We start from the raw sequence: 26,495 nt of genomic DNA, 5'->3' as shown, positions 1-26,495 counted from the left end.
ATGGCAGTAGCCTACTGTAAGCAAGGCGGTCTATCTTTGATCGCTTGGCTCGATATCATGGGCAGTTGTCACATTCAGGTCTGCTTAAATATAAAGTTAGAATAAAAAAATCCATATCTACAACTATAACCATGCAACAAGCTGCTGGTGCTAAGTTAAAGTAGGCCTAACAATTATCAGCCATGATGCTCCATTTCTGGACCTGGAAACCAACATATAGGCATACTTTATGGGCGAATTTACAATATTATAGTCACATTCTCATTAAACAATCTTTAGAAATGAATGGTAAATAATGTATGGTGTAATTTGCGTCACTTATTGTAAACAAAAAAAATATGTTTCGAAACACTTCTACATTCATGTGGATGCTACCATGATTTACGGCTAATCCTGAATGAATCGTGAATAATGATGAGTGTGAAAGTTCGACACACAAATATCTTACCCCCCCAAAATATGCTAACCTATCCTGTTATTTTAATGGCAAGAGGTTAGCATGTCTTGGGGGTATGATATTTGTGCATCTGTTACTTTCTCATCTAGTTTAGAAACATATTCTACTCTTATTTACAATAAAAGGTGACTCCAAAATGACACAATATATACCATTAATTTCAATTGGGCACAAAATAATCTACAACAACCAAATCAAAACAGCAAATGCATCCAACCAATTTGTAGAGTCACAAGCTTGATATAGTCATTGCGCGCTAGGAACATGGGACCAAAAACAAACCTTTTACTACTTTAATACACAGACAAATTTCTCCCAATACTTTTGGTCCCCTTAAAAATGGGGAGACTATGAACAAAAAGTGCTGTAATTGCTCAAAGTTTCACTCAATATGGATGAAAATTAGGGCGGACTTCATTTAGTCGAGTGGTCGATTGTTTGGTCGATAGGCTGTTGGTCAACCAATAATTTTTAAGTTCAGCAGTTGCAATAAAATTAAATCATTTCACATATTGATTGACGTCTCTGTGGACTAATCCATTTCGGAGGCTGTGGGGATGGCACACCAGTAGTGCATTTACTGTTAATTCCCCAAATTTCTAATTTACACGGTTTGTTTGGTTACTAATTTAGGTTAATGCATTCAAAGTATTATTTTATTATTATTAATTACTACTACTGTCTTTCACAGTTCTCATTGTGGGAATTGACATGTTATTTGCAGAGCACACAACCTAGTCTACACTTGTGAGAAACAAGTTTTGGTTTATTTCATTCCATTTACGAGTTGTCAATTTATTAATTGTGTTTTGTTTGGAGCGCTTCTGTTGAGTAAGGACATGCATCTGATTATGCATAGAAGTAGGCCTAGGCTACTTGGCCTGCACGCAAATGTAGACTTATAAATGTGCCCATTTGGAAATCTGATAGATTTAAGACGATCAGAAATACTACACCACTAATAAGCTGTGGAACTTCCCAAATACTTTTCCTTCACCTCAAACAGCAAGTAAACAAAGTCTGTTTTAACATCCATTCAGAATGACAATAATTCCTCAATGTAGCCTATTTAAAAAAAAAAAATATCCCTTTCCATAACCACTCAGCGTGCCTACAGCTGTGTCTGTCCCGGGAAACTGAGGGTCTAGAATATTTTATACAAGGTTGTAAGTTTGTTAGCTTGACTTCCTACTGGACCAAGTTGATACAATGTTTCAAGTTCCTTGCAGACAGACAGGCCATGTGAAGGCAATGTGATTTATTTATTTTTATCAGAATATTTTCTACCTGCAGGCTGCAATGTGGTTATTTGTTGGCTTTATGTTGGCTATTTCTGCATAGTAGGCAATGGAAATAGAAGTTATGTAGATTTGTATAATTTTTATTTAGATATAATTTGTATTAATCACATGACAATGGATTGAGATACAAAGACTATTATGAAAGTAATTAAACTGCTCCAAGAAAATGTGCATCCGAAATTCATAATTGGCATGCAGATCAGTAGAAATGGTAAGATAAATAGGCACTCCAAAATGTTGCCAACCCCTGGCGTAGCCTATTACCGGCAACTTCGAGAGCGTAATGGTAGAATCTGCAAAGGCCAGCAAATGCGGGAGGTAGGTGAAGGAAGTTATTTTTTTTCTGACCATTGACTCCCCCCAGTCATTTGTGTGTCTAAATGCTTTAAATCAGTGTGCTTAAAGCATCAGACAACATATAGTTGATCATATTAAAACACATAGGTCGTGTCTATATAGAAAAATACAATTTCGAACAGTAGATTAGTCGAAAGAACAGACGACTCTTGGTCGACCAAGCGTTTTATTAGTCGTGGATAGCCCTAATGAAAATACCTTCAAATTAAAGCTGACAGTCCGCACTTTAACCTCATAGTTATTGTATCATTTCAAAAGAACCAAAATAACAATGTCACTGTCCCAATACTTTGAGCTCGCTGTCAACTTCTTCCATGACAACACTGTTGATCGCCATTTCTTCCCCATCAACATCATCAGAAGACTCTACAATGTCTTCTTTCCTCGTCGTCTGATTCATTTTCAGAGTCAGAATGGTACGATTGTCCTCCAGAAAGTAGTATATCACAACTTTTTCCCACAGACCTGATCAATTCTGGGCAGCAATGTTATTGAGAGCAGTATCAACATAGTTGCAGTTCTCCATGGCTAATGTTATATCTTTAGAAAAAAACTGCAGTAGAAAGAATTCTCCACACATAACGAGTAGCTCATTTTATAGACACAAGATGCTACACCTCAGACCAATCCAAATTCATCTCTCAGCATGTCCAGCGCTCGCATTATCTCAGCCCATCATGGCTAGCAGGAAGGTTCCTGACTTTTTCTTTCGCCAAAACAACTACACTCTTAATTTAACAACTTTATACGTATTTACAGATGGAATAAAATTGTATTATTAAAACCTGTTATGTCTGCATCCCTCAAATTCCGCCTGAAGACATACCCAAATCTAACTGCCTGTAGCTCAGCCCCAGAGGCAAGGATATGCATATTCTTGGTATCATTTGAATGGAAACATTCTGAAGTTTGTGGAAATGTTCATTGCATGTAGGACAATATAACACAGTAGATCTGGTGGAAGAAAAGAGAAAGAAAGAGCATACATTTTCTGTTTTTTATTGTTGTAGTATCATCTTTCACATGTACTAGAAAAGCCACACAGTCAGATAGGATGCTGGAGATAATTTTGATGGATAACACAAGAGGGCAACTGTAGGTGTGCAAAGTTTCAGACTAATAACTTCAGGAATGGGTGAGCTACATGACATTTAGCATGAAGTCACCCAGGTGTCCCACACAAGTTGCCCAAATGTACCCAAGTGGCCGAATTGGTGAAATGACCTATAACTATATACAACATATCAAAAAGCAATTCTAACACACACACACACACACACAAACAAACAAAAAATGTTTAAAAAAATATTAGATAATAAATAAATACATTTAAACAGTACACCCCTTGGAAGTCCCCGTCATAATATTTTGTTGCCTGTGCCATGTCCCATAGCAGTCTCTTTCTGATGTAAAGCATAGGCAAACTGAACAAGTGGTGCATTTAATGCGACACAGAACACAACGACGCCTCCATGCTGTGCCCTTTTGGCCCTGAGGCACAGTCATGCCTGCCGTAATGAACTGTGGCATATGAACACCACTGGGCTCCCAGTCCGAGTCGCTATCACTGTGAAAGAAAACATTTAAAAAAATATTTGTATGAGCCTTTTATCACCACATAAAATAAACAGAAATGTATTGATTGTATAGAGCAGAGGGAACAGTCACTAAGGTGTTCCATTCAACTCCGGCCATTGTTGTGTGTGTGTGTGTAATAAATATATATATATAAATATAAAAATATTTTTTTTTGCAATGAAATGTGTGTTTGTTTGTTTGTGTGTGTGTGAGATTTATATGTGTGTGTATGTGTGTATATATATATATATATATATATATATATATATATATATATATATATATATATATATATATAAATAACACACACACAAACAAACTACACATTTCATTGCAAAAAAAAATATTTTTATATTTCATAAAACGGCATTAGCACTTACCCGTCCAGAAGTACGTCCTGTCCTTGCAGAAACAGCTCCTCGATTCATTTGAATCATAACACTCCAAGATTCCTCAAACAAAAAAAATCTCACACTTTCACTTTAGAGTTTGACTTTGCTTTACATGATTTATTCGCCATGATATCTTCAATGAAATCGTTGAAACTACAACTTTTCGAAATACAGCAACTCCTCTGATCATCAAGGCGAGAATAGAGTTCCCTGTGCGTGCGATTACAACCAAGGAATTGTGGTCCAACCCCAAACCATTACATACTGGCGTTTACCTCAGCTCATTGGCTATCTACCAAGCTAGATTTCAAGAAGATCAGTGGTCATTGGGCAGAAATATAGTCAATCAATGAAGCTTCGCTAAAATTATTGGTGCCTAAGGTAGTCATTTATCGTTGTCTTCAAATCAGCTCACTTCGGTCAATACTACCCGCTAAAAAAACAACGTTATTTGGCTGTGTTGCAAACATCCAGAGGAATGCACTGAAACCAACCATGACTAGATAAACGATTGTTCACAGGGGCAAATCACGCAGAATGCTCCATACAAAATTGATAGAGATGGAATTCACGGCACAAACAGTTTACAAAATGTTTTGATTTAGGCTATAAAAATGGATTTTATCAAAGAAAACGGCACTTCATTTGATCAATGGGTCACTCAGGAAGAGAAATAGTCAGAAAATATATATATATATATAAGAAGTCATAATTTTACCTTCAGATGTGAATGTGTAAAAACTGTCATGGCGGAAAATGTTTCTGTTCTTGATTGCTCTTCTCAAACAAAAGCATGGGATTTGTTCTCTGTAATAGCTATTTTAAAATTGGAAAACGTAGTTTGATTACCAAGATTCTAATCTTTTGAAGGGTGTAAGACACTTGCATTTTCAAGAATGTTTAATGTTACGAAGTTGTATTTTTAGTTGTCACTCTGAAATTTCCCCTGATGTTGGTCCCTGTACGGGGATCGCAGCCATAACAGGTTTTAAGGCACATGAAGGTTCACATGTATTTTGATCAAATATTTTTTACATTCAAGTGGCTCTCCTATGAAGTCGTGACTTGCGACATATGCCTAGTTCCTGAATCGGGTCACATATCGGCCCAACCCTAGTGTGTGTGTGTGTGTGGTAAAACACCATCCTGTCATCTTGGAAATTGGCCCACTTTAGAACCGTACTGCAAATATGAAATGAGATGCATTTTCTCTCTGACACCAAGCCTGCAATCCCAAAGGCAGGATTTCATTTCACAGCATCTCCCCCGGGGACAAGATGGTCGCTATGAAAGAACCAGGTAAGAATCATGTTAGATGTGACCTTTCACTATTAATACCTTTGTATTTTTAGAATCAGAGAGAGGCAAATGTATTTGTTACATTGTAACATACTATACTGGGCTACAGTATAATTCAAAATCAAATACGCCTTAAAGGGAAATTCTGGAATTTGGCAATGAAGCACTTTATCTACTTCCCCAGAGTAAGATGAATGTGCGGATATCATTTTTTATGTCTCTGCATGCAGTTTGAAGGAAGTTACTAACTAGCATTAGTGCAGTTGCTAACTAGCGTTATCGCAATGACTGGAAGTCTATAGTATCTGCTAGAATGCTAGTAGACACAGTACCATACATAGACTTCGAGTCATTGTGCTAACGCTAGTTAGCATTGGCTTGCAAAATTACCTTTCAATTCCTTCATAACTGGAAGGAGAGACATTTTCTTATTTACATTCCAAATGTAACAAGTATTTTTGGGAGTCAGTGAAATTGTATGGAGTAAAAAGTACATAATTTTCTTTAGGAATGTAGTGAAGTAAAAAGAAAAGTTTTCAAAAATATATATAGTAAAGTGCAGATACCCCAAAAAACAACTTTAGCAGTATTTTAAAGTATTCTTAAGTACCTTACACCACATGTAATACAGTGTAGGGAGAATTTGCTGATCTTGGGTCAGTTGAGCATTTTCCCAACTAATGCTTAAAGTTAGGATTGTGTAATGCAGTACTGCATTTCCTCACCAGTTTATTTTTCTATGCTTTAATTTGGCTCAGAAAACACTTTTTGTTCCTAAATCATGGCAAATTCTGAATCATCATCATCATCATCATCATCATCATCGCTTAGAAGTGAAGTATTTCTTAATTTCCCGGCATCAGCAATTCCCACAAATCTATGTGTTATTTGAATAACTGTCTGGGTTACAATGTGAGTGCGGGCAAAGTTTTTTATTGTAATGGAATTTTGCTAAAAGATTCAAACAAAATGTCAACACAGTGTCTTCTTTCAATGTATTATGACCCCATATCAGGGTGACATATTATAAATGCCTTTCTGCTTTATCTATCAGGTTACCAGTTTAATATCTTATTGGCCTACTCTAAAACATATTTCCTGGTTCAGAAAATACAAAGAACACAGCTAAGATACCTGGTAGCCTACATATCATGGAGAATGCCCTAGAAATCAGGTTACTTGAGCGAGAGAGAGCTCATTCAGCCATATGATATAGCCCTAGCATATTACTGAGCCCCGTGTTTGTGCTGTAGCCTGGCCTAAGATAGCCTATATACTGTGCATGGGCTACATAAGGGGCGGCAGGTAGCCTAGTGGTTAGAGCGTTGGACTAGTAACCGAAAGGTTGCAAGATCAAATCCTCAAGCTGACAAGGTAAAAATCTGTCGTTCTGCCCCTAGGCTGTCATTGAGACTTAGAATTTGTTCTTAACTGACTTGCCTAGTTAAATGACTTTTTCAGCTTGAATTTAACATTTTGATTTGTTTCCACTGGCCTGCACCCAATATCCCATAATGTCAAAGTGGAATTGTGTTTTTCAAAATGTTCAAATTAATTCGAATAAAAAGTTAAAATGTCAACCCCTTTGTTATGGAAAGCCTAAATAAGTTCAGGAGGAAAAATGCTGAACATTGCATGGACTCACTGTGTGCAATAGTGTTTAACATGCTTTTTTGAATGACTACCTCATTTCTGTACCCCGAACATACAATTATCTGTAAGGTCACTCAGTTGAGCAAGTGCATTTCAAACACAGATTCAACCACAAAGACCAAGGAGGTTTTTGAATGCCTTGCAAATGTAAAATTAATTTAACTAGGCAAGTCAGTTAAGAACAAAATCTTATTTACAATGGACGGCCTACTCCAGCCAAACCCGGACGATGCTGGGCCAATTGTGCGCCGCCCTATGAGACTCCCAATCACGGCCAGACGTGATACAGCCTGCAAAGAAGGGCACCTATTGGTAGATGGGTTAAAACGTGTTTTTTAAAGCAGACATTGAATAGCCCTTTGACCGTGGTGAAGTTACTAATTATCTGAGCAGCGAACCGATCGCTGCAGCTGTACATAGTCCATCGGTAAATAGCCCACCCAATTTACCTACCTCATTTCCCAAACTGTTTTTATTTATTTACTTTTCTGCTCTTTGCACACCAGTATCTCTACCTGCACATGACCATCTTATCATTTATCACTCCAGTGTTAATCTGCTAAATTGTAATTATTCTCCTACCTCATGCCTTTTGCGCACAATGTATATAGACTCTTTTTTTTCTACTATGTTATTGACTTGTTTATTGTTTACTCCATGTATAACTCTGTGTTGTCTGTTCATACTGCTATGCTTTATCTTGGCCAGGTCGCAGTTGTAAATGAGAACTTGTTCTCAACTAGCCTACCTGGTTAAATAAAGGTGAAATAAAACAATTGTAAAATTAAAAATTATCATTTGGATGATGTATTAATACACCTAGTCACTACAAAGATAGAGGCGTCCTTCCTTAACTCAGTTGCCAGAGAGGAAGGAAACCGCTCAGGGATTTCACCTTGAGGTCAATGGTGACTTTAAAACAGTTAAGAGTTTAATGGCTGTGATAGGAGAAAAATGAGGAAGGAGCAACAACATTTTAGCTACTCCACAATACTAACATAATTGACAGGGTGACAAGAAGGAAGCCTGTACAGAATAACAAGACACTAAAGTAATGCTGTAATTAGATATTTATGCATTTCATTTTCAATAAATTTGCAAACATTTCTAAAAACTTGTTTTTACTGTCATTATGGGGTAAAAGACAAAAGCAAATATGTTATCAATTTTGAATTCAGACTGTAACACAACAAAATGTGGAATAAGTCAAGGGGTATGAATACTTTGAGGCTAGCCTAGCGGACACACCTCCAGGAAAGAGTGCTGATGAGGACGAGTGGAGGGACAGATGGTGCGCAGATAGGTAGGGCCATGCGACACCCTTGTTGTGACCTGCACAGATCAGCCCCTGCCTAGCTCTCTCTTGGTGCTTTCAGGACAGAGTGATGTGCGCAGTGCTCAACAGTCAAACTTTTTTGACTTTCATCTACAAAATAAAAAATGGCATATGCAAAAAAATAATAATGATCCCACTAGGTACACTGAAATGTGCAACCTTTAAAAACTGTACTCTATCGCTCTGTCCCTTGAAAAGAGAGGCAGGCAAAACCATGCCATCCAGTTCAACATTTTAACAAAGAGCAGCTAGCCTAACCAGCCAGGAAAGGAGATTTAAAAGCAGACCAGAGATTTGTGGGGACTGGGGAAAGCTCCATGTTACGACTAGACCTTCATTGATTCCAGTTACAAAAGCCAGCTGGCCAGGCATTATCGTGGCCACCCCCTAATTTGAATGAGAGCAGGCCAGTGCAGGATTTTCTCAAGTAAAAGTCATTAGCTGACGTCTGAACACCACCCACGTATCCTATTAGCGGTGTATGCGGTGTTAGTCTCTCCTGGATGTTGTCATCCTGAGAGAAAGGCCTAGCAGAAACTTTGCATCGTTTCCATTTTACAGACTATCTTCTTAAAGCACCAGCTAGCTGTCAAACAGCAGGTCTATAACAATCAAGCAAATGAATACCTGCTCTTTTGAATTTATTACAATGCAGGAGATGGCAATCCACCATATATTTGCATATGGCCAAGAGAAACACGAGGAGGCTACATTTTCCATGGCAGCAAAGAGTGTGAGTGTGCTTCAGTGTAATGAAAGCAAAAATGTCCATCTCCAGTTGGTTGTGGAAAAACAAGAGTAATAGTGTCGTTTATGATTAGGCTAGTTTAAAATGATTCCTGACGTGTTTACCATCCTAATAATAATGGTTCTAAAAAGCATATTTGATGAAGGCATTTTGTTCTGAATTTCCATATGGTCAATTGCCGTATCGTGCAATCCGTTTGCTGAGAATTCTGCATAAAAATATAGGTCTAGGCTACTTATTTGAGCTGCAGATCTCTCTTAAAAAGATCTTGTTAAATTTACAAATTTAAGTACATTCAAATGGGAACATATTTAAATAAGCTAAACTTGTATATCACAATTTCCTGGAAGTCTACACAAATGTCTTAGCAATGCATATTTTCGAAGCTCAACTCATAGCCCTGCCATTCAAATATTAGGCTAGGATAAATGGATGGAAATTAAAAGTATGTCATCCTGCAAATTGATATTGGCATTAGCTACAGCTCTTGGAGCTTCAAATTATCAAATGTCATTAGCGTAAGGAGAAATGAGAGACACTAGCTAAGCAGAGGTTAGCAGACTAAGCTAAGCAGAGCTACTGGGAAGGGGCAAAGCAGAGAACATTTAACAAAGTCAGCAGAAATGTGTGCCTCATATCCTAATAGCCTTAACTAAAACTTGGTGACCGCAATGGTCATCTCATGCCACTGACACGGGGAACTGGCCTATAGGATATTTAACCAATCCCCTGCCCTGATTAGCCTATCTACAGGTCAATATATATCTGATAGCCAATGAGAGGACTGGATTTTAAGTGTATGTAGCCTGTAACAGACAGAAGACCCATTTACTGTGACTGTCAATTACTTTCCAGAATCGAGTACTAAAAGATATGATTGCAACTGTGTATTCACACAAAAGTTACTCAGGAAGAAATGCTGTGACACTATTATATCATCCAACTTCAGATGATCCTCTAATAGCCTGTCTTTTTAAATTGAGCATTTAGCTAAATTAAATCACTTCCCGGTAGTTCTGGAAGAGAAAACCCTTAAAAACAACTCAACTGTCAAGCTATGACTCATGACCAACTAGCAGGCTAATTTTCAAATTGCTTCCAATGTGGCCTGTTCATTTTAAAGTAGAATTATCCTTTCACTGAAAAGCCATGCTAATGTGAGGGCCAAATGATTCAGCTTTCTTTTCCATCCATCACAGCACACACACAAAATCAGTGATTGGACATAAAGAGCTTATTTTGAAGGTAACGTAGATTGTTGTTATTGTTTACAAGGTCTGGAGGAAAAAGAAATTGCTAAAAGCTCCCAATCCTTTAAAAAGGCATGGCTAATTACCTTTCTGTGTCAGCAGTGACAACCCGCTTGTGAATCAATTTAGGGAGGGAGTTGCTCAGGCTTGCAGCCCTGGCCTTCCTAATGAAGAGCCATTGCATGTCTGTGACATTACTGTTTTTTGTTGTTTATTTTTGTAAACAGGAAGGGGTTAACGGTCTTCCATTTCAGAAAACACCCACTTCGTCCACCACTTCCCCCCACGACTGCCAACTGTTAGTTAGACAGACACCTTTCTAGTGTTTTCCAGCTCGTTTCCAGGCCACACCGGTCAAAATTTACTGCTCCCTCCCATAATAGCACAGTACAGAGCAGTGGATAAAGAGCTTACTGTGGAGTGTGGCTGTGGACCTCTGTGATAAAAGATGTGGGACCTCCTTAAAATAGTAAGAAGCCCAAGCAAGGCTAATTAGGGAGCCAGCCCTCAGCTCTATTTCATGTCCACCTCAAGTACAAGCGAAAAAATATATTTTATCTACGCCTATGAACTGCATTGAAAGTGAAACTCTTTTCTGGCATAAAAGGAAAGTTTGAAACAGCCCAATGGAGCGGGCTACAAATAAATCAGACAAATCTTTCTCTCTCTGGCTAGTCCATGTGCTCTGAACTTCATGGAGAAGTCTGCATAATGTTTCTACATCATGAAGGGAAGGGAGAGGCACTGTCTGTCTGTGGTAGTTAGCTTCCCTCGTCATCAACAAGTCCCAACACAAGCACGAGAAAATCAAGCGGCTGTAGTAACCAGCAAAGCGTTCGTTAGACTGTACCAGCGAGCTCCCCTCACCCATTTGTGCTCCCCCTCTTTGTAGCTCCCTCTCCAACACAGACTCTCTCTCTTTCCTCCCTACCCACCCAGGATGGTATGCACCATACTGCATGCAGCAAACTACTTAAATTGATCAGAGAGACATTCTTCCCACCTCATTTTTTGCTGAGTCCTGTATAGCGCTGTCGTGCCTCTCTCTTTAAGCCACAGCAAAGAGACACCAGGTGCAGCTGCTGTGCCTTGGAGTAGTTCCCCTGCTTCAGCGTCTGGAGCTAATGACCATGTGAACTGTTGTCATTCCCTGGGAGGAGCTGCAGAGCGCTGCAGCAGCCAGAGTCCCATGCCTAGACAGAGATATTTTTTTTCTTTCTCAAAGCCACGGAGGGGAGGGGAGCAAAGCAGGCAGGAAGCAGAGCAGTGTCTGCTCAACTATCTGGCTAAAATGCAAAACAGTCATCCCCCACAGCCAGCCCCTTCCTGCCCACCCACCTCCAGCCAGGTCTGCCCACTCCTTGCTCGGTCCAATAGGAAAAGGAATATCAGGTCACAGCTCTTTCCTGGTTGGCTCGCAGGGTACTGACTGGCAGGCAGAACTCAGAAATACCCAATGACACAGACACTGCTGGATCTTAAAGGTATTTCCCCAATTTCATGCCCAGCTTACACATCATCCATCCCTCTTTTGGCCATTCCACAAAGGACACAACATGTAGGCTACTAGGCAACCAACATGAAAACATCACATCATCGTCTGTATCACCATAGGCAAAACATAAACACAGTTTAAATAATAAATATGAAATTATCTGATGTAGAGCATAAGCTCTCCCCACCTGCACTGTAACATGACATAAGCTTAGCAGCAGCCCCACAGGAAAGAGAACATTGTCCCTCCTCTTCTCCCCACCCCAGTGACGACACAAACAGCAGCCTATTTGGTATCACGTGAGATGTTGTGGATGGAGCAGTGGCAGCACAGAATTGATGAGTCAGAGCCCCTGTTTCACGATTTTTCGAATCCAATACAACAGCTGTATTCGCTCCAATTCTCTATCCAACTGTCCCTCTTTTTATCTCGCTCACCCTCTCTCTGTCTGTGTTGAGCTCCCACTCCTATACATGGACAGCAGATTATGTGGTAGCCTGAGTGCTTCATCAACATCAATGAGGCTAGATATGCTCTTTCCAGTTCACTGCCAAATAAACCTGATAACCCTCAAGGCTAGCTCGGACAATAACACCTGGTGCTCTAAATCTGTGGTATGGTGTAAATCTATCTTCCTAAACAAAGTGAATTGTGTATGCTACCTGAGCAGTTGACAGACTAAAACATTTATGTTAGCGCCATCCACCAATGTCACCTTTGCATGCGACCCACCCATAGATCGTAATAGGGGACCCAACTTAAGAGTCGTATTCATTAGTGTACATTGTAGCAAAACGTTTTGCAAACGAAAACATAAACAAGTGTTTCTTATTGGACAAATTCAGGTAGGTCCCTCCTTGTTTCAGATTGTTTGCTTCTCTTTGGTTTAAGTGAATAACCCCCAGGTGATATAGAATCAGTTGGTGCTCTACTCTCATTCCTATGCTGGGGGGGGCTGGAAATGCCTTGAACAGACAGCAAACTCACTTTACAGCTATGCTTGACAACACTAGAAAGAGCTACAGACAGAGGTGGAGGGGAGATGACTGCTGGAAAACAACTGGAAAATATAGCCTAGGAGGCTATTGGGGAGCAAGTGGTCCTAAGCAAAGTCCAATATTCTATCTTAATCACTTTGTGACAATGTTATACTAGCCATAACAAAAGTAATGTTGCAGAAACAGATTTCCAACAGGAAAACAAAAGCCTTGCGGACAAACAAGTCAGGCTACTTCCTTCCCACCATGGTATCCCCTCCCTTACCCCTGCCCTGGTTCACCCTTGTGCCTCACTGTGATATTAAACAACAGGCTATAAACTCCACAAGTGACTTTCCAATGAGTAGGCTAAAGAAACAAAAACAACCAACGCAGAGATATAAAACAAGGTATTTTGTTTTTATAAAATAGGCTTAACAAATAGGGGAAGGTTTAGAATTGTAATTGCACCCTGTGCACATGATAAACATTGATTTGAATTTGATTCATATAGCCTATGGCTAAGATGCATGCGCACCAATTGTCCACATCTCTCCATTTCAAAGATTTTAATAAAGAAAATAATAGAAACCAGTGAACGATGGCTGTAATTAAATAGCAAAAGGCAGGAGTTGTGTTTCACTTTGAACCCCTTGGATGGACTTTCTGCTGACCAATGAATACTTCACTGAGTAAAATGTACAGAACACTATATAGAGTGAAATGAGAAGGCTTACCCTACATCAGAATGCAGCATCGTTCAGATGACTGACAATACAAAGAGGCTCCATCTTGTTGAATTGTTTATTTGCCCCTGCAATGTTGCAGAGCTTCAAGTCTCAATCAGCAGTGGGTTTCCATGGCTACTGAATATGGACAAAACAGATCCACGGATAGACCCAATATCCTCTGTGAATATCATCAACAGTTCTTTGCAATGCATATTCATTTCAGGATCTCTCTTTTTGTAAGACAGACGATAACCTGCTACTTGAAGGCTAGGCTATACCATTAACTTCTAAAGTCCTAGCAATTCTCCAGAACACTGAGCAAAATAACATTTGTTAACCTGATTCAAGAACTAAAAATCAGGCCTAGGCTATTGCATTAGTTGAGTCTGAAATCTGTATTCTGCTCTGCAAACAGTAGCCTGTCTGCAGTGCACACATGAACATCAGAGCATGGAATAAAATAATTATGAGTAATGAATGAGTCACATCCATTACCTAACTGTTTATTGGTACATTAACACACAAGCATAGCCTATTGACCTTCACTCACACTAGAAAACTTTGAGTGAGTTTTTGTTTTTCTAAGTCATAAAATATATGTCAAAGTTAAATAACCTACATTATGTTTACTTCACCTACAATGTGATGCATGTACTGTTGCTGTGGGTGATAATGTCTGCAACACACTGTCATTTGGATCTAACTTGCTCAACCTATCCTAATAACGTTGATGAATAGATTACTCGTCTCCCCCCCTTTAAAATTGGACCAATATGTGACCATTGAATTTATTTCAGGTAACTAGCTCGTTTGCATCGGCTTTGGTATGGCAACATTGGCTTGCCAAAGCCAACTAGTTAGTTAGCTAGGTAGGTACAACAACTATCAAGTCAATAACAACATTAATAACGTTAATTACCCTGACTGCCACCTGAAGTTTGACAGGTCGATAACATGTTCGCCTGCGGTGAAGTTAGGAAACCGTTCTTAGCCAATAACGTTAGTTGGAAGCGACCTCGTGGGGGGAATTTAGTGCTAGCTGACAACATTGGCTAACTGAAGCAATAGTTTCTACAAAATCTGTCAACTCACTTTGAAAGCCTACGAGATGCTGGCTAGTTAACGTTAGCTAGCATTCCTGTTGAAGTAGCTGCGGCAAAACGAACTAACGTTAGTTCGCGCTGGTATAATAACATAGCTATCTATCTATGTTGGCAACCACATTCACATAGCCACGCACAAGGTGACGAAGTAAACAAACTAGCTAGTTAACAGGAAACTAAACACAATCGTAACAACCCAAGTATGAATTTAGCGAGCTAGCTATTCTATGCTAGCTGGCTACCTGCTTACCTGTCGCATCCAGATGTACTTGTCACCGCGCGCAGGCAAGAGACTTCCAACGGCCCAGGCGGAACTACTATCAAGGAAAGGTAATATCGAGTTGCAAAAATTCTGGTCGGAAAATAAAAATAGAAAATCGGTATGGCAGAAATTACTTTTTCTCACAACTAACTACTTTACAGTAAGGCTATCGTGTTGCACAAGCAACAAGCTATTTTGCAGTTCAGTCACAGCCAGAAGGGGTAACCCAGACACGTCACAGGGATTATAAAACTGAAGCATCCGTTTAGAACGTTTTCTCTTTACCAAATATGGTAGTGGGAGGAAGTCCAGTGAAAGTTAGAGATGATGGAACGAGGTGAAATTGGGCCAACATTCTTCTAATTATCTCATCGATGAAATATCTGATCTCAAAACGTTTTTTCTGTTTCCAAAACTATAATATGTTCCGAACACAGTGCACTACGTTTTTATAGACTTTACGCTTTGCCAAAGTTTAAAATTGCATTGTTTAGAACGAGTGGAGGTCGAATTGAGTTTGTGCACACACGCGCACTTTACAGAGAAGGCGTTCCCTAACGGAAATATGCAAATTCAGCTACAACGCGCGAATGGGATCTCGCAAACTCGTGCTTGGATTTGCCCACCTCCTTGCTTGTTCTGCCCCCTATGCTTCATTTGCTCCCACTGTAAACGACACAGATGAACTATCTTATGTTACTTATAAATATCTTTGGTTCAGGGATGGCCAAATTATGGTAAAGAAGGATGCACTTGACTACAGGGGGGTAGTGATATAATTATGCATTGCATGTTTGTAGTAATTCTATTTTTTTACAATGTCAATTTAATTTGTTGTCCAACTTGCACGTTTAAATAGATTATGTTTAGATAAATATCCCCGTCATCCTACCAATAGCTGTACTTGGTATGGTCCAAAAGGAACGTCAGCAGCACACGGAAGGGCAAGGGATCCACTTGTTGCCTAGGAAACAACTGTGAATCTCCTGGGACAAAATATGTAGCTAGCAAGCTCCAGATTTTAATAAACAAAATCAAATCAATCAAATGTATTTGTCACATACACATGGTTAGCAGATGTTAATGCGAGTGTAGCGAAATGCTTGTGCTTCTAGTTCGACAATGCAGTAATAACCAACGAGTAATCTAACCTAACAATTCCAAAACTACTACCTTATACACACAAGTGTAAAGGAATAAAGATTATGTACATAAATATATGAATGCGTGATGGTACAGAACGGCATAGGCAAGATGCAGTAGATGGTATCGAGTAGAGTATATACATATGAGATGAGTAATGTAGGGCATGTAAACAAAGTGGCATGGTTTAAAGTGGCGAGTGATACATGTATTACATAAAGATGCAGTAGATGATATAGAGTACACTATATACATATGAGATGAATAATGTAGGGTATGTAAACATTATATTAAGTAGCATTGTTTAAAGTGGCTAGTGATATATTTGACATCAATTCCCATCAATTCCCATTATTAAAGTGGCTGGAGTTGAGTCAGTGTGTTGGCAGCAGCCACTCAATGTTAGTGGTGGCTGTTTAACAGTCTGATGGCCTTGAGATAGAAGCTGTTTTTCAGTCTCTCAGTCCCTGCTTTGATGCACCTTTCAGTGCCACAGAGATTTATATTCAGGATTTTTGCAATTAATTTAATATTCATAATTTCGTAATGTAGTGTGCTTAATCGACACTGAGCTCAACATTGATAAATAAATTAATAAAAATCACAGCCCATCATCACGGCAAAACTATAGGTGTCGATGAGTTATTAAAAAGATAGTGGTTATCAGAGCACCTTTATTTATTTTTTCATTATTTTTTAAATTTCTGTACAATTTATTGATTGAGATTCTATTTCTGTGTTGAGTATTTTTTATTTGATTTTACACACACAGCCTACACGCACACGCACACACACAGTCGTTTATTTGCCATTTTCAAGTATTAAGTTATACATACATTGGAATGTTTTGTTGGAGCTCTCTCACATATAGGACACTACATACTAATACAGTAAAAAGATCATAAAAATAACATCAATTTAAAAAGTGTTTTGTGGTAAGATCATTAAAAACAGTCCAGTCATGCTAAAAATAGCTCAGGTTGTTTGGTTTAACCATTTAATTAGGAATTAGAATACTAGAATGGACATGAACCTTGTTATTTAATTTGATTTAACTTGGCAAGTCAGTTAAGAACAAATTCTTATTTACAATGACCGCCTACCCTGGCCATACTGTGCGAATTGTGCGCTGCCCTATGGGACTCCCACGGCCGGATGTGATGCACCCTGGATGCTGCATCACATAAACAAAAATGTAGAAAACAAAAATGTTGACATTTATGGTCTGTTTACATATATTGTAGAGGCTATTTATACAGAACATCTGTATTAAACCCCTATAAACTGTATTTATAATTATATTACAATATTTTAGGTTGAGAAATATTCTATTACACAATTTCTGATCTATCACATGCCTTACATTTATTTTCCTGCAAAGTAAAATCAGGATTAGACCTCTACTGTCATTCATTCAGACTGGTTTGGATTTCTCCCTGACCAATATAGCTGCCATTTTAACTGCATTCTGATGCTGTGTTCTGGGGTTTATGACATAGTCCCTGAGATCTCTATGGGTTTAACACACACACACACACACACACACACACACACACACACACACACACACACACACACACACACACACACACACACACACACACACACACACACACACACACACACACAGAGTAAGGTTTTGACCCGTAAGGCCTCACTTGAAATGTACACCTCTGTCACCTTCATAGAGTAGCTCCCCTTCTATTACATTAGCATATTCCTCATGCTCAGATGCTCTGCAAAAGCTCCCACTTGTTATGATATTTTACAATGTTGCCAAAACTGGATTTAGCATCCATCTGCCACACAAACACTTCTGCCCTCAGCAAGTTGCACAAGTCAGGGAGGACCATGTCAAAAATATTCATGGAATGAGCAGGGCATGGATTTGGCTCTTCTGAGTCCTACCCACGCCATGCCTAGGGCCTATTGAGTGAATGAACAATGAGCCAGCTAGCGCTAGCATGCACTGTGCTCAAGACCAAAGGGCCAGCATAGTGAAATGTGTGTGAATCCTAGCACATGATCAGCAGCAGATGAAGGGGGAACATTGACTCATCTTTAGGGATTGTCAAGGTCATCCTTTACAACTGTATAGTAAAGGCATGCTTTTTATGGTTCAGTAAATAGAATGAATTATATGGGCAAAACACTGAACATTCGTCAATTTAAAAAGATTATGGAATTGTAGCCGACGGCGACAGTAAAATGTAGATATTGTAGTACACAATATGTGACACGTTTCATTATGCTACTACGTGTAAATACATCACTGTAAAAGGACTTGTAGAGAGAATACTACAGACAGTGGAATCATTGATCAAAATATGACAATTATTGATGAAATACAATTACAATCATAACATAGGTTTCTTTGAAACAAAGCAAGAGTAATTAGCTACAAAAAAAGAAAAAAACTACAGTAAATGTCAACTGTAGTGTTCCTCACCTGGCTTACTGTAAAAAGCAAAACAAAGGATTGATTACTGTACTTCTATATTCCCATCAGCGCTGTCTTGTGGATTTGGCCACAGGTTCACAATGGATGTTTTCATTAGCCAAACATCTTGGGAAGAATCTTCGGGCATGGCGAATCCAGGCCTGACACTGGTCTGCCGTGATGTCATTGCATGCTTCATCCATGGCCTGGAAAAGTGAGGCTTGTTCATGAGGGCGCCTATCATATACCTTCCACCTCCATGTGTAGAAAAATGCCTCAATCTTGTTAAGGAAAGGAGAGTATGGGGGTAAGTACAGGGTGGTAAATTGTGGTTGGGCCTGAAACCATGCTTGCACCATTTGAGCATGGTGAAACCTGACATTATCCCACTCAATGACATAGGTCATGCCATCAGCTCTACAGACCTGATTTAGCTCATCAAAGAAGGTTACATTCGAACAGCAAATCATGTGGCTGCCTGCAACTCAATATATAGAGTATATACTGTAGATGTTGTGCACTTGAGTGAGGACCCAAAAGCGGTTTAACAAAAACAGAGTTCTTTAATGAGAACACAGGAAAGACATAGATCCTCTTCAGACGTTGATAATGGCAAAAATAGACAACCCGCAGAGAGGGCGACAAATGAAACATAAAGTCCCTTTGATAAATAACAAGAGAGTCCCCTTCTTAGCAGCAGAGGAGAATAGCTGGGTTAGCGGCGACAGGCTGCAGGTCGCTCTGGGTAGGCGCGGGTCATAGAGGAACAGTGGTACCTGATCTCACGTAGCATCAGATGAACTGGACACAGTGCAAATGAAAGACAGTTAGTAGTGTACAGGATGCACCTGCCAGGCAGATTCCGACAGGATAGGACAAGGATGAAGCAAACGAGACGATAGCTTGCTTCTGGCATGAGAAACTCAAACGAGAATCTGACACCAAAAGTAGCAGGAACAGAGAGAGAAATAGAGACCTAATCAGAGGGAAAAAGGGAACAGGTGGGGAAAGGGTGAACGAGGTAGTTAGAGGAGATGAGGAACAGCTGGAGAAGGAGAGAAAGAGAAGGTAACCTAATAAGACCAGCAGAGAGAGACAGAGTGAAGAGAAAGAACAGGAACAAGACATAATAAGACATGACAGTAGAGCTTTAGATGTTGTTCGACCAAACTTTAGAACAGGCAAGATGAGTAATCTAAGCAACTTTGACCGTGGTATGATTGTTGATGCCACACATGGTGATTCTAGCATCTCAGAAACAACTGCCCTCCTGGGATTTTTACGCACTACAGTCTCTAGAGTTTACAGAGAATGGTGCGATAAACAAAACACATTCAGTGAGCGGCAGTTGTGTGGGAAAAACACCTTGTTAATGAGAGAGGTCAGAGGAGAATGTCCAGACTCATTCAAGCTAACAGAAAGGCCACAAATGCTCAAATAACATCTGTTTAAAACAGTGGTGTGCAGAATACAACACCATGAATAATTCAGACTGTTGTGGAGGCAAAAGTGGGTCCTACCCAGTACTAGATAGGTGCACCTAATAAAGTGGCTGGTGAGTGTACAGTAATGTAAAATGATGATGAAATATTACAGCCATATATAATGTAGTCCAATTGGTTCATATTCCACAGTAATTGGTGTCAATGAATCTCGTTATCCTGAAACTTTCATGATCTAAACATGAAATATTGTTCTTCAGTTTCCATAAAACTATGCATTAAGAGTAATGCAACAGCTACTTATCATTTTGAGCAGTTGTACCAATTGATAGTTAGATCATTGTAATGAAATGAATAGACAGTCATTTCAGATGTAATGTGTGAATTGCATTTTGAAATGGTAATACTTTGATGTTAAGTTGTGTCATTTTGAACAGGTGATTTTAGTTCAATGAACAAATGATCTTAGCTTTATGCGTATTGTATCCAAGCAATTGGAAAAAGTGTTAGCGTTTTGAAGAATTTTCATTTTGATCATTGGTTGTGAGTTTTGTGTCTAGAGTTATGAAAAATGACATTGAGGTTCCGAAATTAGTGCCAAAGTGATTGTAAAAAACTGTAAGTAAGCTTAATTCACAAATGGGACTTCGTTACTTATCCGTTTGTCATTGGAATTTCCTTAGCAAACAGAGCAAGTCAGTGTCAGTGTCCCAAATGGCACCATGTTGCCTTTATAGTGCAATACTTTTGCATGGCACCCTATGGGCCCTTGTCAAAAGTAGTGCACTACAAAGGGAAAAGGGTGCCATTTGGGACATACACAGTGTCAGATATGTGGAAAGTATTTTACAATAGTGCTCATGTTTGAGGGTACTAGAGTCAGATGTAGTTTGATTCTGCTGACTGTGAACATACCTTTACATACACAACCTGTTAGTTCTACGTGTGTGCGTATGTGTGTGCATACCTGCATGTGTGTGCATGTGTGTCACAAGTTAAAAGGTTTCACAAATAATGTGCATAATTTTTGTAACCTTTTCAGTTAAGGATTTCATGGTAGTGGAAAAATTACTCTTTATTTTGACACAATGTGCTGAATTCGCCTCTGAAAACTCAAAATGGGGCTCATGTGCTTTTCCTTAAGTGTAAAGTGAAGATTGTCCGACAACGAAAATTAACAAATACATCCTAGACCTTTAATCCCAGAGAATGATGTTAACACTTAAGTGGTTGATAAATATATATTATTGCTATACTGTACTTTTCTATTGTGTGTTACAATAAATAAGTATATGAATGGCCTCATGGTATTATAACAGGGAGTTATTGTAAATACTTTGTTTAATGAATTTGAGGGTAGATTTAAGGGTATTCTCTTCACCTGAGAAAGCCCACAAGTGACAACTTGAGCACCAACTAGGCTACCAGCTAGTGAGAGGAATACTTTATACTGGAAGATATAGATTCATCACAACACCTTCAATATCCATATGTTTGACATTGAAATTAAAGTTTGATATTGAAATATTATACTGAATAATAATATAAACACAATATGTAAAGTGTTGGTCCCATGTTTCATGAGCTGAAATAAAAGATCCCAGAAATGTTCCATATGCACAAAAAGCTTATATCTCTCAGATTTTGTGCACAAATGTATTTATCCTTTGCCAAGATAATCCATCCACCTGACAGGTGTGGCATATCAAGAAGCTGATTAAACAGCATGATCATTACACAGGTGCACCTTGTGCTGGGGGCAATAAAAGGCCACTCTAAAATGTGCAGTTTTGTCACACAACACAATGCCACAGATGTCTCATGTTTTGAGGGAGTGTGCAATTGGCATGGTGAGTGCAGAAATGTCCAACAGAGCTGTTGCAAAAAAAATGTTAATTTCTCTACCAATGTCGTTTTAGAGAATCTAGAATCAACCACAAACCATGTGTAACCATGCCATCCCAGAACCTCCACATCCGGCTTCTTCGCCTGCGGGATCGTCTGAGACCAGCCAGCAGGACAGCTGATGAACCTGAGTTGTATTTCTGTCTGTAATAAAGCCTTTTTCTGGGGAAAAACTCATTCTGATTGACTCCCCCATTGGGTGGGCCTAAGCCCTTCCAGGCCCGACCTTGGCTGTGCCCCTGCCCAGTCATGTGAAATCCATAGATTAGGGCATAATTGATTTAAATTGACTGATTTCCTTATATAATGAACTTTAACTTTGTAGACTCGTTGAAATTGTAGCATGTTGCGTTAATATTTTGGTTCAGTACACTCCAAATAGGTTCTTTGATTATTCCGATATGAGAACCCTTTTTGGTTCCAGATAGAACCCTCTGTGGAAAGGGTTCTAAGTGGAAACCAAATAGGTTCTACCTGGAAACAAAAGGGTTCTGCCTGGAATCAAAACGGGTTTTTAAATGGGGGATAGTCGAATAAATCCCCTTTAGGTTCTAGATAGCACCTTTCTTTCTAAGAGTTTACTACACAGCAAATGAGACAACAGACGAAATCTGTTTATCAGAATGTAAAAAAGACTCAAAACACATCGATGGGAGACAAAAACATAAGAGTAGTATTATACTGACAGTGGCCGTAACAATGACTAAGAAAAACTGCCTATGCCTGAGTCACGCTTATCCCTAAGGGTCTCCCTATTGATTTCACTGCAGAGGAGACTTTACCGTAGTTTTGCAAATACCTCTCTGTGCCCCTATATGTTTTCAGGTGTTGAATTGTAATTGTATGGGTATGGATAGACCGTATAATTACAAAGAACACAGAACAGGAATATAGACCATATAATTAAAATGAACATAGAACAGGAACATAATGTACTATACAGTATCTCAATATCTAAATATCAAAATTAACATCATATGGTTCTCCACAACTGATGTACAGCACCCGTAATTGATGGGCAGTATCTCCCAAATGACATCCTGACCTACTAGCCTGGACAACACCGGCTCCGACACTCGTCGGATGTGGCAGGGCGTGCAAACTATTACAGACAACAAAGGGAAGAATAGACGTGAGCTGCCCAGTGATACGAGCCTACAAGACAAGCTAAATTACTTCTAAGCTCACTTCGAGGCAAGTAACACTGAAACATGAATGAGAGCTACAGCTGTTCCGGACGATTGTGTGAACATGCTCTCCACAGCCGATATTAGTAAGACCTTTAAACAGGTCAACATTCACAAGGCCGCAGGGCCAGATTACCAGGACATGTACTCCGAGCATGCGCTGACCAACTGACAAGTGTCTTCACTGACATTTTCAACCTGTCCCTGACTGAGTTTGTAATACCAACATGTTTAAATCAGTCCACCATAGTCCCTGTACCCAAGAACAATAAGGTAACCTGCCTAAATGACTACCGACTCGTAGCACTCACGTCTGTAGCGATGAAGTGCTTTGACAGGCTGGTCATGGCTCACATCAACATCATTATCCTAGAAACCCTAGACCCACTCCGATTTGCATACCTCCCCAACAGATCCACAGGTGATGCAATCTCTATTGCACTCCACACTGCCCTTTCACACCTGGACAAAAGGAACACCTATGTGAGAATGCTGTTCATTGACTACAGCTCAGCATTCAACACCATAGTGCACTCAAAGCTCATCACTAAGCTACCAGGACAACAACCTCTCCCTCAACGTGATTAAGACAAAGGAGATAATTGTGGACTGCAGGAAAAGGAGGACCGAGCACGCCCCCACGGGGCTGTAGTGTGGCAGGTTGAGAGCTTCAAGTTCCTTGGTGTCCTCATCACCAACAAACTAACTTGGTCCAAGCACACCAAGATAGTCGTGAAGAGGGCACAATAAAACATATTTCCCCTCAGGAGACTGAAAAGATTTGGCATGGGTCCTCAGATCCGCAAAAGGTTTTACAGCTGCACCATCGAGAGTATCCTGACGGGTTGCATCACTGCCTGGTATGGCAACTGCTCAGCCTCCGACCGCAAGGCACAACAGAGGGTAGTGCGTTCGGCCCAGTACATCTTTGGGGCCAAGCTTCCTGCCATCCAGGACCTCTATACCAGGCGGTATCAGAGGAAGACCCTAAAAATGGTCAAAGACTCCAGCCACCCAAGTCTAGGTCCAAGAGGCTTCTAAACAGCTTCTTTTGAACGTCTAATCAAATGGCTACCCAGACTATTTGCTTTGCCCCCCGTCTTTTACGCTGCTGCTACTCTCTGTTATTATCTATGCATAGTCCCTTTAATAACTCTACCTACATGTACATATTACCTCAATTCCCTCGACTAACCTGTGCCCATGCACATTGACTCTGTACTGGTACCCCCTGTATGTAGCCTCGCTATTTCTTTTTTTTCTTAAAGCTGCATTGTTGGTTTAGGGCTTGTAAGTAAGCATTTCACTGCAAGGTCTACACCTATTATTTTCTGCGCATGTGACAAATACTTTTTGATTTGACTTGATTAGGTTTGGTGAAAAGGTTACTGTGTGATTTTGTGTGTTGTACTTAGTCAACTGAAAATGTGCTTAAAGTTTTGAAAAAACAGCCTTTTTGATGATATGAGTTTTGTAATAAGACTTGTGAAATTTGAACACATACTTGTGAAAATATTATTAAAGCGATAAAAAAAACTGTAATGCAAAGGAGGCCATACAAGGCAGAAGTGAGGTGTGTGTGTGTGAGTGTGTTTGCGTGTGTTATGTGCATTTGTGTGTCCGTGCATGCAGGTTTGCACTTGTGTTTGTGTGCAAGAATTTGTGTGCATGCCTATATGTGTTTGCATGTACAGTATGTGTGTGTGTGTGTGTGTGTGTGTGTGTGTGTGTGTGTGTGTGTGTGTGTGTGTGTGTGTGTGTGTGTGTGTGTGTGTGTGTGTGTGTGTGTGTGTGTGTGTGTTGTGGGCATCTATCCTCTGTCAGTCACTTTGATTGATTGAGCCTTGCTCACCTGGGTATTCCACACCCTAGTTTTGCCATTCATGTGCATTCCCCTAATCACTATGCCTAAGTAATGATGGATTCGCGATTTCCCCATAGTCATTCCTTATGCTCAAACGTTAGCTGATGTGCTGAGTGTTGAATTCTTGTCAAATGGCACCCTATTCTCTATATATTGCACTACTTTTGACAAGGGCCCATAGGTTACATTTTTAGAGATATTTTTCGGTCCAGATGCACCTATACTGACTTCGCCTTCTGGACGATAGCGGTGTTGAACAGGCAGTGGCTCGGGTAGTTGTTGTCCTTGATGATCATTTTGGCCTTCCTGTGACATCGGGTGCTGTAGGTGTCCTGGAGGGCAGGTAATTTTACCACTGTAGTGTCATCTGCAAACTTGATGATAGAGTTGTAGGGGTGCATGGCCACGCAGTCATGGGTGAACAGGGAGTACAGGAGAGGGCTGAGAACGCACCCTTGTGGGGCCCCAGTGTGACGGCCCTGAATTTTTCTGAACCGTCTCAGTGCAGCTCCTTCCAATAGGGCGCTTTCCCTTTAATTCCCAATTAAATAGCCAGCATCAGCTGCGCAAAAGGGGGGTTGTGAATGAGGATGTGTTCAACCCTCAGTTCCCGACGCTTCTCTATTCCGTTGTTTTGTTGCCGTTAAACGTGTGTTTTGTAGCCTAATTGAGTTTACCCAGGATCGGATCCACGCTTTGCTTCCGTGGATTACACCTCTCCGTTCTTCGTGGCCTTTCTCCGCTGGAGATCTATTGGCGGATTGGATTGTCTGACTGACCGACTGACTACCACCTTTTTGTATACGGTATTTCATTTGTTTTGATGTCATGTATACGGTGATGATTGATGTAGTTAGTTGTAGTTGAGGACTTAGTAAGAGTTGATACGCTTTAAGGTTCTGTGGTAAAATATTTGTTATATTGATTGTATGATTAATACTGGGTTTCAGCTACACTTGAATGAACGGACAAACATTGCGTGACTAAGGTCACGGGAGTTCCCTGAACTCCTTTACCGGGCTGGACTCTTTTAAGCCCGAGGTACAGGACATTTCTAGAAGAACCAGAACTCATTGTGATATAATAATATGTGTGTGTAATCATTGATGTTGCTAATACAACCCACGCAAAAGAATATAGTTGTTTTTGAAGTTCTTTCCAATGTTTTAAGGGTTTATGAAAAGTTTATTTCCATCCTGACTTTTGCACAAGTCCTTTGTATTGGTGTAGACTTGACGGACCAGATGGGACTCATTCCCTCCCAAACTAAAAGGAGAAACCAATGTTTTCTCTGGTAGGCACAACCTACCTGGCACCCCTATAAATAATAACCTCAAGTCAAAACCGTTACACCAGTGTTGAGGATCAGCAGGATGGAGATGTTGTTTCCTACCCTCACCATCTGGGGGCGACCTTTCAGAAAGTCCAGGACCCAGTTGTGGGTCTAGGGTATCAGGTAGGGTGGAGGTGATATGATCCTTGACTAGTCTCTCAATGAAAACAGAAGTGAGTGCTCTGGGGCGATAGTCATTTAGTTCAGTTACCTTAGCTTCCTTGGGACACAGGAACAATGGT

The 26,495-nt window shown here is 39.9% G+C and overlaps 2 protein-coding genes across 15 annotated transcripts in view; one reads left to right on the top strand and one right to left on the bottom strand.

The window, feature by feature from the left end:
- Positions 1 to 15,187, bottom strand: part of LOC135543616 (muscleblind-like protein 2a) — an 85,149-nt gene extending 69,962 nt beyond the window's left edge. For 13 of the 14 annotated variants that reach the window (XM_064971021.1, XM_064971027.1, XM_064971030.1 and 10 more), the window contains exon 1: positions 14,928 to 15,187. The gene's annotated coding sequence lies outside the window, so the exon portion shown is untranslated. Of the gene's footprint in view, positions 1 to 11,374; positions 11,626 to 14,927 lie in introns of those variants that run through there. The other variant, XM_064971022.1, reaches the window with a different exon arrangement.
- LOC135543620 (cysteine and tyrosine-rich protein 1-like) overlaps positions 1 to 26,495 on the top strand; it is a 387,961-nt gene that overhangs the window by 231,943 nt on the left and 129,523 nt on the right. The gene's annotated exons all lie outside the window — the stretch shown is intronic.

Source organism: Oncorhynchus masou, chromosome 7, assembly GCF_036934945.1.
Source record: "Oncorhynchus masou masou isolate Uvic2021 chromosome 7, UVic_Omas_1.1, whole genome shotgun sequence".
In the NCBI taxonomy this organism is placed as follows: domain Eukaryota; kingdom Metazoa; phylum Chordata; class Actinopteri; order Salmoniformes; family Salmonidae; genus Oncorhynchus; species Oncorhynchus masou.
This window is presented reverse-complemented; position numbering and strand designations above follow the sequence as displayed.